Raw genomic sequence first — 14,359 nt, forward strand, 5'->3', positions numbered from 1 at the left:
CTTGAGTCAAGGCGTTCTCGTGTGTACATGCAGGGAACTTGGTTGGGATCCACATACTAAAAACTTGAAGAAGTAGTTTATTTTTACTTTCTTTCTAGATGGGGAAGCATTTTTTCATTGTAGAGAAAACCTTTGTTTACACTGTATAACAATATGTGTTTTTCCCAATTTATTAAACCTAGACAACTACTTGCTTTTCCCAGGGGTAATTTCTAACGATGAAAGGGCTTGCAAAATCTTTCGAAATGCCCCAAATCATACAAGTTTGTGGGTGCACACCAACCTTTTTTGCTGGGTAGCCCACCAGCAATGTCCCCTTTGCCAGTGATGGTTGGAAATGTACACTAACGGAAAGAAAATATCTCATCTGTAGGCAGAAATGTTTGCTATTCTTAGGGATCAGGATTAGGGATTTCATGAATCTCAGAAGCTTTTTTGTGCTCATAATTTCCACTTTCACAAGGAACAGCAATCCAAACAGGTTCAGGTTGAGAAACAAGTTTGACGGCGCATTTTCACCGTCGCAGGGGGAAGGAGCTCGTGCTGCCGACTCAATCGTGGATTCCTTCATGTTCGGACCGACGGGCTAATATCAGGCACTTTGCCCTTGCATCTGTCACCATTCCTAAACTGGGAGAAGTTCGACGCTTTCCGGATATATAATTTTTTTGGGACAATACCCGAGCCATTTATTAAGGTCATCTGAATTCAGATTCCTGACCCTCCAGATTATATTCCTCATCCACTGGGATTGGCTTTATCAGACTCGGTGTGGAAACAGGTAAAAAGACACCTTGATGGTCTGCTCTGCCTTTTGACCTATATTGGTGGCCAAGTTCCCTACATGAGACGTTGTTTGGACACTCTACAGGCCCTTTAAAATTCGATGCCTCAAATCATGATCGCCCATTGAGCGCTTTTACAGACTGGACCATGCCAATTTTGAATTTTATAAAAAAAATTATCCTTAGGAAGTTTCTCCTCCTATCAATCTTGTGAAACTCGTCCACTGATCGTGCCGCCAAGGCCCTTAGAACACCGACCTCCAGTCCTTGCTGCTTCTAGGACCGCCTTCCAGCATTTTGTGTCAGACGTCTTTCATTGTGTCTGTCCTGTTTCTATTCCAAGTGCGCCCTGATGAAGGAAGCCTTTGATGGCACTTGTCCGAAACGCGCGTCGGCGCTTTTCTGTGTGTGATGATATGTATGTGAATGTTTGTGTATGAATCTGATTGTACAAAAGGTGTGTCTGAGTGTTTGAGTGAATGGATTTTGTGCCCTCCTTTTTTGAAATTATTTTTTGCGTGTCCTAGCTTTTATACTGTCTGTCTGTACAAAAAAACTCTACAGATATTCTTTTACTGACTAAATGAAATTAATAATGCTCTATGATAACTATATATATATATAATGAAAAAAAATCAATAATAAAAAAGTTTTTTCTGAATAAATATCTTTTCTGTTGGTGTTTGCTGTGGGTTGGCTGAATGTATAATTAGACGTTCTGCTCTTTAGATATTTAGGGAACACCCCCTTTCATGTTGCTCCTGAGAAACAAGTTTATTCAGACATTTGTCCATAAAACATTCTAAAAAACACACTTGACAATTAAAACATTTAAAAGTAGCCCCTCCTGGCTACCAGAACCCACAATCCATTGCATTTCATCATTATAGTTCCGCTTGACAGATCGTAAAAAATTAGCAATTCCAACTGCCACATCTAAATAACGCATTTCAGACAATAACTCCACAGCTTTATTCCTATGGAGATCATCATATTTAAAAAACAGAGGTCTTAAAAACTTGATTCGATTTGCGAAATAAAAGATGTAGTCCTTAAGAATATGCGTAAGGGTACATTTAACTTTCAAGGGGCAGGGGAAGAGACCACTATTATTCTGCACCCTAATCCTGTGTGAGAGATATGAGTAGATTGGATTGCATCCCACCCTAACCCTTAATACTTAATTTCTCAATCCTGGGTCTGGTAACCGTGATAAATAAGAGAAAATATTATCCTGGCCCAATGTAGCAATTGAGAAGCTACTGGATGAACTCTCCCTTATATACAATAGGTCAATCGATTCAGACACTGTAGCAACAGATTCTCTCAGTGCTCGTTTGCCTGGAAAGGGAAGCTAAGATGCAACTGTACCACTATTTAAATGGAGGTTCTTAAGTGCGATTATGCTCGTTGTTACTGCCTTTGCCCACATCCTTTCATTGCATTCTAAACATAACAATGTTACATTCAACAGAAACATAGAAGAAATGAGCAAAAGGCAGAATAAAAAAAATAAAGGTAATGGCTTATTGGGCAAAAAAAATATGGACTGGGAAGTGCCCTGAATAACGGCCAATAGTGAAGTCAAGTTAAGAGGAAGAGTCAAACATAAGTGTGATTCTTTCACCATATATGTAAACATTTTGCTGAGCTTGGTGAAGCTGCATGTCCCCAAAGTACACTGCCATTCCATAATATAACCTTTCCATTAATTATTATAGAAAATCATATGAAAATGATATGATGTATGCTGCTACGCACTGAAATAAAAAAGTTGTTTAATGTTTAGGCTGCAAATGCAAACATATTATGGAGCTAGGAGAATCTGATATGATCCAAATTTACAGTAGTTTTGCATACCTCTATGTTCTTTTAGTTAAGGTTGTTATATTCACAGAAACCACAGCTCCACATACAAGAGTATATATTCCATACTATTCTTAAACGTCCACCATATCATTACCATAAAGTATGTTTTGTTTTGGCAATTGCACATTTAAGAGACAAATCTGTCATCAAAAGCACATAAATAAGCCATTGATATCAAAGTTACGTAATACAATGCCCTCTATCTGCTGTCATGTCACTGGAAAAACACTGAAATTGTTACCAGAAGCAATACTAGACTTTAATGATCTCTTGATTCATTTGTAGTGCCTTTTTTCTGGACCCGGTCATTGCCAATATTGTTTTTAGAGATACGTATTCTGAACACTTCATTATCATTTAAACTTCTCCCGATGTTCATTTTGATGACCTGGGAGTAGTAATAAGAGGTTTGCGGTCATCTGGGTTAATGGACAAGGTTTTGTGAAGGTGGACATTGATTAGTTGGTTTATTCTAGTTATAAAAAGGAGGTGGGTGGGGTGGGGAAGCAAGGAGGAGTTTGTACCCAGAATGCTGAAATCAAGTAATAAGTATACCTGCGCAGATTTGACCATATTCTTACTGCCCTCAAATCTCTCTGCCGGTTACATGTTGCACTTCAGTGCCTCCTGCATTGCTCACCAAACGATCCATTGGACTGGGCCAGTCTTCACAACATCTAAGCTCAAACTGTAGTCAAAGTAGAAAATTCACATCCAGAATGGCTTTATTCAGGAACATTTTCCCTTTTTTTAAAGCCTCATTGATAGGACGCTCCTTCTCTGTTCAAAAATGCAAGCTCTGAATCACTCTTGAAAATAGAAGATCAATGGTCATCTAGAATTCATACAAACAATAAAGACCTTACTGGTCCCAAAATGATGACTCAATTGACTTTCAATATGTGTACAAAACTATTGATTCTCAGCATAAACGTCTTCCTGGATTCTATAAGGAGCCTGTGAAGTCACTGCTTTAAATGTCCTTTTCCTGCAGCTCCATGAGTAAGAAATAGGTACATTCCGCGGTTACAAGTCTGGAGTACTACTCATAGTTGACATCTAAACCAACGCTCTTTTCTGAATATGCACAACAAGTGGAGTGCCTATTTACTTATCCAAAAGAAATCACTTGTGAGACTTATTTAGCGGTAGGTATGTGCAATAGCGATGGTACAATATAATATAATAAGGTCAACCACGACTGAACACTAGTTAAGTTTTGGGTAGTTGCAGAAAAGAACTGAGCCATCTTAGAAGTCACTTGCCCTGTGTGTGTGATTTTGTCTCTATATATTTCAATATGAAGCTAAAAAATGTAGCAAGAAAGTATATACTTATTATGTTGATCCCATCAGAAGTATCATAAGCACACAACACCATAAGGTATAGAGGGGGAAATATACTTAATATCCAAATTGTCTATGCAGAAAAGATTCCTCTTATTAGAAAATACCATCAAACACATGTTGGCATGCTTCATCATGCCTCAAACAATATGTGACATGTATCCAAAGCATTCTTTCTAGTTGGCATGAGCTCAACCACTAACTGGGAGCTCCTGATATTATACTTAGAATTCGAATTTTTGGCAAGTGAAAAAAAGATATATAAAGTTGTTTAGAGTATTAACCAAATTAAAGTTGCATTCAAAGTTGTTCTGGCAAGGTAAAAAAATATATAGCCAGATGGTAACAGAGTTGAATTGATCATCCATCCTGAAATGGCAATGAGTCAACCTGTCTTGGCCAATCTTATGTGCCAGTAAAGGTCGATGGTTTTCGCAAAGGCCGGACAATCCCTATATGCTGCCCTACCTCTAGAATACGTCAGTCATACTGCTGGGAGGACAAACAAAAAATCATAGAAAATGCAGTAGATACTCGCTTGAATCTCTGTATCACAGGAATGTTTGGTAATTGTAATATAGATATATAAAACATTATTAGACATATCAAGTATTTCTTTGTGAGACAGTCCTCACAAACAAAAAATCTGATACACAGCAAACAGTGAAGGACTGCACACATGTGTGGGTGGACGATGCTCAATTTTTAAACAGTGCCAAGAACTCAATGCTCGTTTATTTAGGACCGTGCTGCTTAGGAAAAAGGGTAGAAAACAGCTCTCTGTAGTCACACACTGAGGAATCATAAATGAAATCCAAATGAAAAACATAGAATTCAGATGATCACTGATGGCCTAATTATTTTAAAATTGTGTGCAAAGAAAGTTAATTGAGATTTTGGGCCATATGTATCATCCGTTTTTTTGTCGCAAACGCTGCGATTCGCAAAAAAGCAGCGTTTGCGACAAAAAAATCCGAAAATGCTATGTATGATTTAAATCGCATCGCAAAATTAAGGAATCTCAAAATTTGCAATTCCTTAATTTTGCGTCAGCATTTAAGGAATCGCAAATTGCGATTCCTTAAATGCTATGTATGAAGCACCCAAGTTGTGCGATTTCTAATTAAGAAATCGCAAATTACCACCAACTTGAAGTTGGTGGTAATTTGCGATTTCTTTCACAAATGCACTGTTTGCCATTTGTGAAGGTGCCATGTGGCGCACATACATGCCCTTAGGGCGTGAATGTGCGCCATATGCGCACACATGTAAATTTCAGGGGTGCATCAGGGTGTCCTTATGACACCCTTGCACCCTTGAAATTATTCTCAATTTGCGATTCTCAAATTGCGAATCGCAAATTGAGAATAACTTGCCATTCATTCCTATGGGCCTCCTGGCCCATAGAAATGAATGGGAATGTATTCCTTAATTGTGATTCGCAATTTGCGAATCGCAATTAAGGAATATTAAGAAATCGCTAAAAAATTGCAATTTTCTACATACATCCCATTGTGCAATTCTCAAATAGCGATTCTCAAAAAATCGCTATTTGAGAATCGCAAACATGGATGTTGATACATCTGCCCCTTAATCATTGTCAATAATCCACATACATCATCAACAGGAGGAAGATTTTATGTCGTAAGCACCCTTGTCTTTGCCTGCAGATGCAGGCAGAGTGGAGACGAGTGTGCATTACATCTATTTCTCTGGGTTACCTTATCGTGTCCAGATATAAGCCTATTGTGTCAATGTGTGTCTTATGACCCCACTCCCCTGTCGAGGTATTTGTCGTTATTGCAAACCTATGTAAACAAAATGTTTTGTATGAAAGTATATACCCAGGCCTAAGTAATAAGGACAACCAAGGCTATTTAAACAACAAACTTAAAAAAAAAAAAAAAAAATGTGTGAACACACAAGACAAGTTTTATGTGTTCACACATTTTTTTTTAATTTTTTTAAAGTTTGTTGTTTAAATAGCCTTGGTTGTCCTTATTACTTAGGCCTGGGTATATACTTTCATACTGAACTATTTCCCTGCCCCAGGATTTTTATCCTTGCCAGGGGGTCCCTGATATACTACGCAACAAAATGTTTTGGCCATCTAATAATGAATGGATTCCCACTATGGAATCATATTGCCATTATTTTTAGGAGAAAAGTAATGTTCAGTCTTTTAAAAGGGGCAACATCTTTTATGAATGGGCACGATCATGAACTTTCCCCAGTACTGATCATCAAATTGCCATAATAACAAATTGGATGCTCATCTTAATGCATAAAGAGACTTTTCATATATGTGTGTAAGGAATATTATAGCATCAATGGAATTACTCTAATATATTTATCAATAATGATTGCGGATATCGAGCCCCAGTGCAGTTGCCAACAATGGAGGATGTCTAGCTGTTCTACCATAGGGTTTTAGGATATTATTTAGTGGGCTTGCATAAGATTGCCATTACTGGCATATCTGATGTTTGGAATAGTCATATCATCCTTCTCCTGTCTTCTTTTGTGTAAATATAATATATCCCTTCATGGTAAATAACCGGCACCAAGTATGGAACAAGGTGGCATTATATGAGGGAGATGAGATTGAATTAACCTTTCTGGGAGTACAGTTGGTTTCAAGGAGTATCATCATGTAGGCCTTAGGCATAAGCGCACAACCTATCGATCCATCTTTGTTTAAAATGATGTCCGTAGGAAGTTTCTGTGTTTGAAATCTCTGGTTTATCTATCACTACTCAATGATCGTTATCTAAAAGTCCGAATTCTGGATAGTGACTGGTGAGTTGTGCCAACAAATATTGTTCCTCTGTTCATTAACCCTGATTCCAGGCTCCATTACCAATTCCGATGCAAACTGGTATCAGACAATCAAAACAGCCACTTCTTAAAGTCATTAACATGCTTAATTTTTGTGTGTGGTCAACTGAGTGAGAAGGTTTCCCTTCAGACTAGCAAAGAGAGATCCATGCCTTTATTACATTTCAATGCTGTTAGAAAATCTTATAATGGAAAAGCAGGCCAATAAAAAATGGAAGTATCTCATTCGTACCTGATTCCTGTAAAAAGTTAATATTGTCTGTTTCTAGTGGCAGCTGGGAATTAGAGAAATGAAAGATGTGTAGGAAGACAAATTGCAAAAAGTAAAAACTTGCTCTAATGTCTTCTTTATGAGAGCCTATGAATTCCCGATTCGGTCAGTAGCAGAGTTGCCAGCTCAGAAGCTCTGAGTGATGCAGAAATACTGTGTGGTAAAATTGCAGGCAGAATTACTGTAAGTTTCTCCATGTATAAATTCACCAGGTCAACCCCAGACAACGCTGAGTAGAAACCCAGCGTTTGGGAATTACCTGAGAAAATCGTTGCAGTAACACTGATTTATCTAGTAATTCCCCATTCCATATAGCAATACTTGAACATTCATTAATTTTTCATTAAAGATCCACCCAATATCAGGAAGTGTACGTGCAAAATTAGGATGTACGTCATTACGACGCACACTTTTACAACGCGTTCCATTACAACGCGGTTGTAACAACGTAAGTCGTTACAACGACTTGTGTTGGGGGGGCGCAAATTAAATTTTTTAAATTTACTATTCCAACACCAGTCCCCATGAATAGTAGGGAAGGTGTTGGGATAGTAAATTAAATGATTTACTATACTTGAGCGACCCCCGGGCAATTCGTTGTAACAACTTTCGTTGTTATGACCGCGTCGTAACGGAACGGCATTGTAATGGTTGCGTCGTAAACATCGCATACCGCAAAATTACCATACTGAAATTAAGAATTCACTTACACTTCTGGCCCAAGTGGTGATTTACAATTACTGTCTCTAAAAGTGAGTAATTCAAAATACTTAATTTCCATTCTACTTTGTGTAAATTCCTGTGCTTAAAAGTCCTGCAGTAAATCCTTGTAAAACACAATATACCTAGGGTAGAAATGTCTACAGTTGTAATTATGCTCGATGGCACACCCCAAATCTCTTATTACTATAGAATATGGTAGCCACTCATCAAATTGTGGCAAACAAAGTCCAAAATGATATTCTGCTATACCACCACAAAAAAAGGCATGACTGCAAGGTCGTAATTTAGCTGCTTTTTGAAGCAGCATGTATTATAGCAGTTCAAATCACAGTGTGTGGAGCAAAGCCGGTCGACCCCACTCAGCGTTTCTTACAGGAGCCTTATCTGTCACCCTGACTGAAAAAGCATTGGCAAAGCCAATAGGTCTAGAATTGGTTTTGGCAAAGCTTACTTTGTTTGGGAAGCATTGACAAAAGGCCAAAATGTGTACATATATATGTAAAAGTAGACATTGCACCAGTAGTCTATGGCAAGGAAGGGGACCGCTGTGCGGCTGTGTACATTGAGCGAGAGCGGAGTGCCATCACTCAGTCAGGGAAGTCAGTGGCTGAAGTGGACTGACCCTGTGCTCCATGTTGTATGTTGTGATGGACGGAATCAAAATGTGAACAACACCACAGCAGACCAATGGATAGAAGTAGCCCGCAGAAAGTCACTGTAGTCAGTATTTTTAGTATATATATTGTTTATTAAAAACAAAAGGCCTTGACCAATGCTGGATCTAAAAATGAGCACTATTTTCAATATGTGCCTATCTTCCCTGCATGGATGCAAATGCTCCATACCTCTTCTTGATGCTTGGCAGGTGGTACATTAGGAACCTAAGGAATAGGTCACTTAAGGTTACCAATGATGCTGATCAGTGCTAAGTTTCTGCACCTTTTGTTCAGTTTACGCTGCTATTTCAACACTAAATCTAGGGATTTGGGGGCATATTATCAAGGACGGGTGATACATTATCGCCGCTTTTATCGGCAGGAAACTGCCGATAAAACGGCGATAATGGGCTTGATAATATGCTCTATAGAATTCCTATCGAAGCCCATGTTAGATGTGAAGACATCATTGGTAACCTTAACCTTAAGTGAAGTGAAGACATCTAACATGGGCTTCGATAGGAATTCTATAGAGCATATTATCAAGCCCATTATCGCCGTTTTATCTGCAGTTTCCTGCCGATAAAAGCGGCGATAATGTATCGCCCGTCCTTGATAATATGCCCCTAGATTTCTCAGCACCCAGTTACCTCTAAGAAAACCTATTCTTGATCCAGGGTGTGCGGTTTGAGATGCATGTCCTCGTCTCGTGCTCTACATCAAGATGCATCCTTAGCACTCGGAACCAAAGCTCTCCCAGAGCCTAAAAGTTTTGCCATGAATTTTAGGAAATGTGCTCGTTCCAAGCAAGTAATGTTCAGATATGTGCGTCCAAAATACTACTAGCAAAAAGCATAAACGTGAAAAGATCTCCAAACCTTTAAAGGATACAGACAGTGCATATTATAACGCATCAGTAGTGATTGAGGCTCTAATGTGAAGCTTCCTCTGTTACTTTTTTGTGCTTGGCTACAGCTGATGCGGCGTGTTTCCTACATTTTCTCTGAATTCGAGTTCTTTGCCATGAAGGGTATCTGCTGTATTACGAAACACCTGTTGCATCCTTTCTTTCTGCATGGCTGGTGTGCACAGTGAGTTAAAAAGCAATTTTGTGCCAGCTTCACAAACATACACCCGGCTTATTTCCTGCACTTAATAAACTCCTGGTTATGCCTGGCTACTTGTATTCTTGCATCACTCTAACTGTTATCTTTTACAAGCTTTTTGTTTGCTCTGTCATTTCACTCTAAAAAGTGGTCTTTTCGGTGATGGGACCAAACAGATTTTAATAGCAAGCTTGTTGTTAGAAACCTTTACAGGTGCAAGTCAGCACTGATGGCGGACGGACCTGAGTCCGTCTGCCACCATAGAGTAGGAGGGACCGTCCGCAGGGGCAGCGGCGGTCCCTCCGTGCAAATTAGGATGTGACCGCCACCCTGTATTTTTAACATTGCGGCGGGTGCTGCTTGAAGCAGCACCCGCCGCAATGTTAAAAATGAAAGTTGTGCATTTGCATGCACAAAGCGGCAGGCACCGCGCGGTGCCTGCTGCTTTGTTCACGCAAATGCAGGGGGGTACCATAGGTACCCCCCATGTACATCCCCCACCCCCCTTTCACCCAGGGGGTCCGCAACGGGCCCCCGAAGTGAAGGTCCGTATTCTTTTCCACGGCGGAACAGCCGCCGCGGAAAAGCATACATCTTAGGCCATCCTAATATGGCTGGCGGTGTCTGATAGACACCGCCAGCCATGTTAAAGCTTTTCCGCCGCGGTCGGAAGGCGACCGCAGCGGAAAAGCTGCGGACAAATTTCAAGACCCATCGCCATCCTAATATGGCAGTGGGTCTTTTGAGGCTCCGCATAGGATTATCCGCATCCTCCGGGCCTGCGGTGGCTACCGCCGGCACGGAGGATGCGGAAAATCCTCCATCATAATCTGCCCCTAAATTTGCAAGCTCTACCAAATGTTTGCTGTCAAAAAGAATAAGACAATCTCTAGGTTAGCTTCCTGTAGAACACGTGTTCCGTGACAGCCGATGCTCCTGTATAAACCCAGGATTTTCACAATATAACATTTAGTTCTTCACCATTTGAAAAATCGTTTGGATATGGGTTCGCCAATTGCAGCCAGTGATCTTTGAAAATGACAGGGCTGTTGATACCTGACTTGAATTGCTGCAAGCAAGTAAATTAAGGAAGCCAAACTCCCTCTGAAGGAGAAGGTTCAGACGCGAGAAAATTAGGAAAAATAGACTTTCTCTTTTAAAACCACAGTTTTCACATAACTTTGTTAAAAATACCTAGGCAAATGGTGCTCACGACATATCCCTTTAATTTCATGGTGTGCTGTGCAGGCCTGACTATAAGAAATTGTGTTATTGGTTGAGGAGTGTGAAACCCTACTCAAGGCGTAATACTCAAGGCGTAACCACAATCCTTGTCAGGGTGAGACACAGGGTAACCTCAAGTTAATTTGTGCTCAACCCTCAGGTAGCCTGGCACAGAGCAGTCAGGCTTAATTTAGAGGCAAAGTGTAAAGTATTTATGTAGCACTTCAAACTGTTCGAAAGTCAAAACACAGGCAAGTAAAATCCCACACCAACTTACAAAAATGCATAAATTGTAATTAATAAAACAAGACCAATACAACAAAAATCCAATCAGTAGAACTGAAGATATGTATTTCCAAAGATTTCAGTGAAAACAACAAAAAGCGCAATACGACAACTGTGGCTCTCTGGATGCACCAACTGAGACAAAGTCACAAGTTCAGGCCGACCATGATGGAGCACTGGGCGGCCACAGGGACCCAGATTGGCCCACTGAACGAGAGTATCTCAAATTCTAGTTGTGGAGCAGAGGGAGGGCCGCGATTGATCAGTACCAAGGAGCTGCAATGTGAGGTCCTGCATCATGGTCGAGGATCCTGTTGATGAGGGGTTGCAATCTGTAGCTCAGCATCACAGATGCATCGCACATTTGAGCCAATGCGTCGGCCCGAAGAGCTGCAATGCCGCAATGCGAGAACATGCATCGTCATTGAGGCTGTTGTTGATGAAAGATTTGTGATACGAGGGCCTGCATCTGGTACACTTCACACAGCAGTAGGTCCGATGCAAGCTGCAAGGACAATGCAGAGTTCTTGCATTGAGATAATCCTCCCAGCAGACGCAATGAGTCTGTTCTGCTTAGGTTTGGTGTGAACAGCAGAAGAGATTGGTTAGTTCTGCTGGATCAACAGGTGGACTAGGAGAGCGTCTTAAGGCTCACTTCCAGGGACTCAGGAGTGGGGTGCCACCACATGGAAAGGTAGGACTCACAGGTGGCACAGTCCAGGTGCTTGGTGTAATGTTGAAGTGATCTGTCCCTGAGGATCTAGTCAGGAGGCCTGTCAAATAGCCCTTGGAGTCACGTTGGGGGATTTGGCTTAACAGATGAAAGTCCAGTCTGTCTCACCCAGGCAAGAGGGATGGAGGTCAGGACTGCAGGGCAGCAGTGCTTCAGAGTAGCAGTCCAGCAGTGTGGCAATCTTTTCAGCAGCACAGCAGTCCTTCTTCCTGGCAGAGTATCCGCAAGTCCAGAATTTTACTGAATGATTGGTTATTTTTGGGGTTAAATATTTACACCTGGGCCTTCCTTTGAAGTGAGAGAAGCTTCTCGAGGTTTGCCTTTTTGAAGTCCACAGGCTTTCCCCTTGTGTGGAGGCAGGGCACAGCATATTCAAGTGTAAGTGAGGCTGTGCATAACGGTGCCCTCCTATGCTGCCAGTGATGGCCCATCCAGGCTCATCTAAGCTTTCTATTGTGTGGCTATCTTAGAGGAATAGACAAAGCCCAACTGCCAGATACACCCAGTCATGGGACTCAAAGACATACTGTAGGGACTAAATAGCTAAGGCAGGAAAATAGTAACTTTCTAAAAGTTGCATTTTTTAAATTTCAATTTAAAATCTGACTTTACCATAAGATAAGATTTGTCATTACAATTCCAAAGACACCAAGCATGGATTAACTACCTGCTCCTATTTGGAAAATGTCACTTATTAAGTGTAATAAGGTAATTCCAATGCTGTCTAATGCGAGAGGTAGGCCTTGCCGTAGTAAACAACAAATGTAGGAGTTTTCCACTACCAGGACATGTAAAACTTAAATGTAGATGCCCAACTTTTTGAAAAATTGTTTATTTTGCCAGGTTGAAGTGGAAGTTTAGACTGCACACAGAGGCAGCAATGGACAGGCATGGGACATGTTTAAAAGGGCTATGTAAGTGGGTGGCACAATGATTGCTGCAGGCACATACGTAGCATTTCATTTCCAGGCCCTGGCTTTATGTAGTGTCACTTTATTAGAGACTTACAAGTAGGATTGAGTGATAAACTCCACTCCACCGACTAGAGTTTGTGGAGTTTTGCCCACTCCGAGTTCCACTTGAAGTGCTGATTTCTGGAAAAACGCCGCCTACCAGAGTGTGGCAGAGTTTCTTCTTGCACAAGACTCACCAATGTTCCATTGGGAAAGCGAGCAAGAAAATAGAGCGCTAGAACACCTCCCGGCGGTCACAGCTGGTCGCTTCCATTCATGTTGTGAAACTGCTGCTTGATTAGAAAATCTATTCGAGTGGCAGGAAGACGCAGCATCCTCTAGCATGCCTCGTGGTGTTATTTCTCCTGATTTTTTAGCGTGGAACAAGCTCCCGGCACCCCAAAAATCAGTGCGAGCAACACAATGTGCTAAATTCCGCCGGATACGGAACTCCACTGAATCTCACAGTTTTTATGTAACTCCTAGGAATTCCATGGAGTGAAGATCTGCAAGTTCCGCGCACCCATACTTACAAGAAAATGTAATGGGCCAATTGGGTGTAAGCCAATTCCATCATGTTTTAACGACTGGTTAGAAGTGGTAAAGTGCACAGAACCCTAAGGCCAGCAAAACCAAGGTGCACAAAAAAGGTGGGTAGAAGGCAAAAATTAGAAGAATCCATGAAAGAGCTACAACTTGAGTGCAAGGTCAAGCTGATGCCCGAAGCAGCCATTTTTTTGTAATCTCCACTCATCAACCCACCACAAAGTATCCTGCAATATATCCTGATCCTGCCTGAGCCCCTCACACCATTGCCACAGTCATCCAGGTCCCAGTGGTGGACTTTTGGTCTCCGCATTTGCCTGTCATAGGGACTTGGGGCTATGGAAGATCTCTGGAACCCGAGTAGATACGCATGTGGCCTGTGTGAAGGAGGAATGTGTGGCGTGCATCCCCTGCCCTCCCCTCCCTTAATGCTTGGGCCCCCTCTTTTTTGCCTGGATGAGGCACTGTGATCCACAGAATAATGCACAGCGTTTAAATCTGCCCTATAGAGATGAATGGCTCCAGAGCGGCCTAACAAAACTAATATTGCAGTATGAGGGGCCCTACATCGCTCGATACTGACTCTGAATTTACCCTGACCTCTGTCCGCCTGTCGCACTTCTCCACCAAGGTCTGCGGTTGCCCGGTGGGGTCCATGAGGCCTGCGCAGGCACAGAGGCCTTACCACAACCTGTAAGCCTGTTGGGGGTCGGGGCACAGGTAGACCTGATCATTGCCCAGGGACCTGCTGAAGGAGCTCCCACCTAAAGGACACAGTGGGTGACTGTGGGGGGTGGCCCACATCTCCCCACATACGTGGTCGGGGGAAAATCTGGACATTGGCAGTGGTGCAAACTCCAGGTGTCTGTGTTGACCCACTGGTCCCCGGCTGCTAGGTAGTGACCTGCTTGCCTAAGGGGCAGCTAACCCTCCCAGGGTGAAACAACATAACTCTTTGGTGCATGCACCCCTGCATGGCCCCTAATGGTGTGCCCCAAACATGAAAAGATGATGGCCAAGGCAC

This window comes from Lissotriton helveticus, chromosome 4_1 (genome assembly GCF_964261635.1).
Source record: "Lissotriton helveticus chromosome 4_1, aLisHel1.1, whole genome shotgun sequence".
NCBI classification, from domain to species: Eukaryota; Metazoa; Chordata; class Amphibia; order Caudata; family Salamandridae; genus Lissotriton; species Lissotriton helveticus.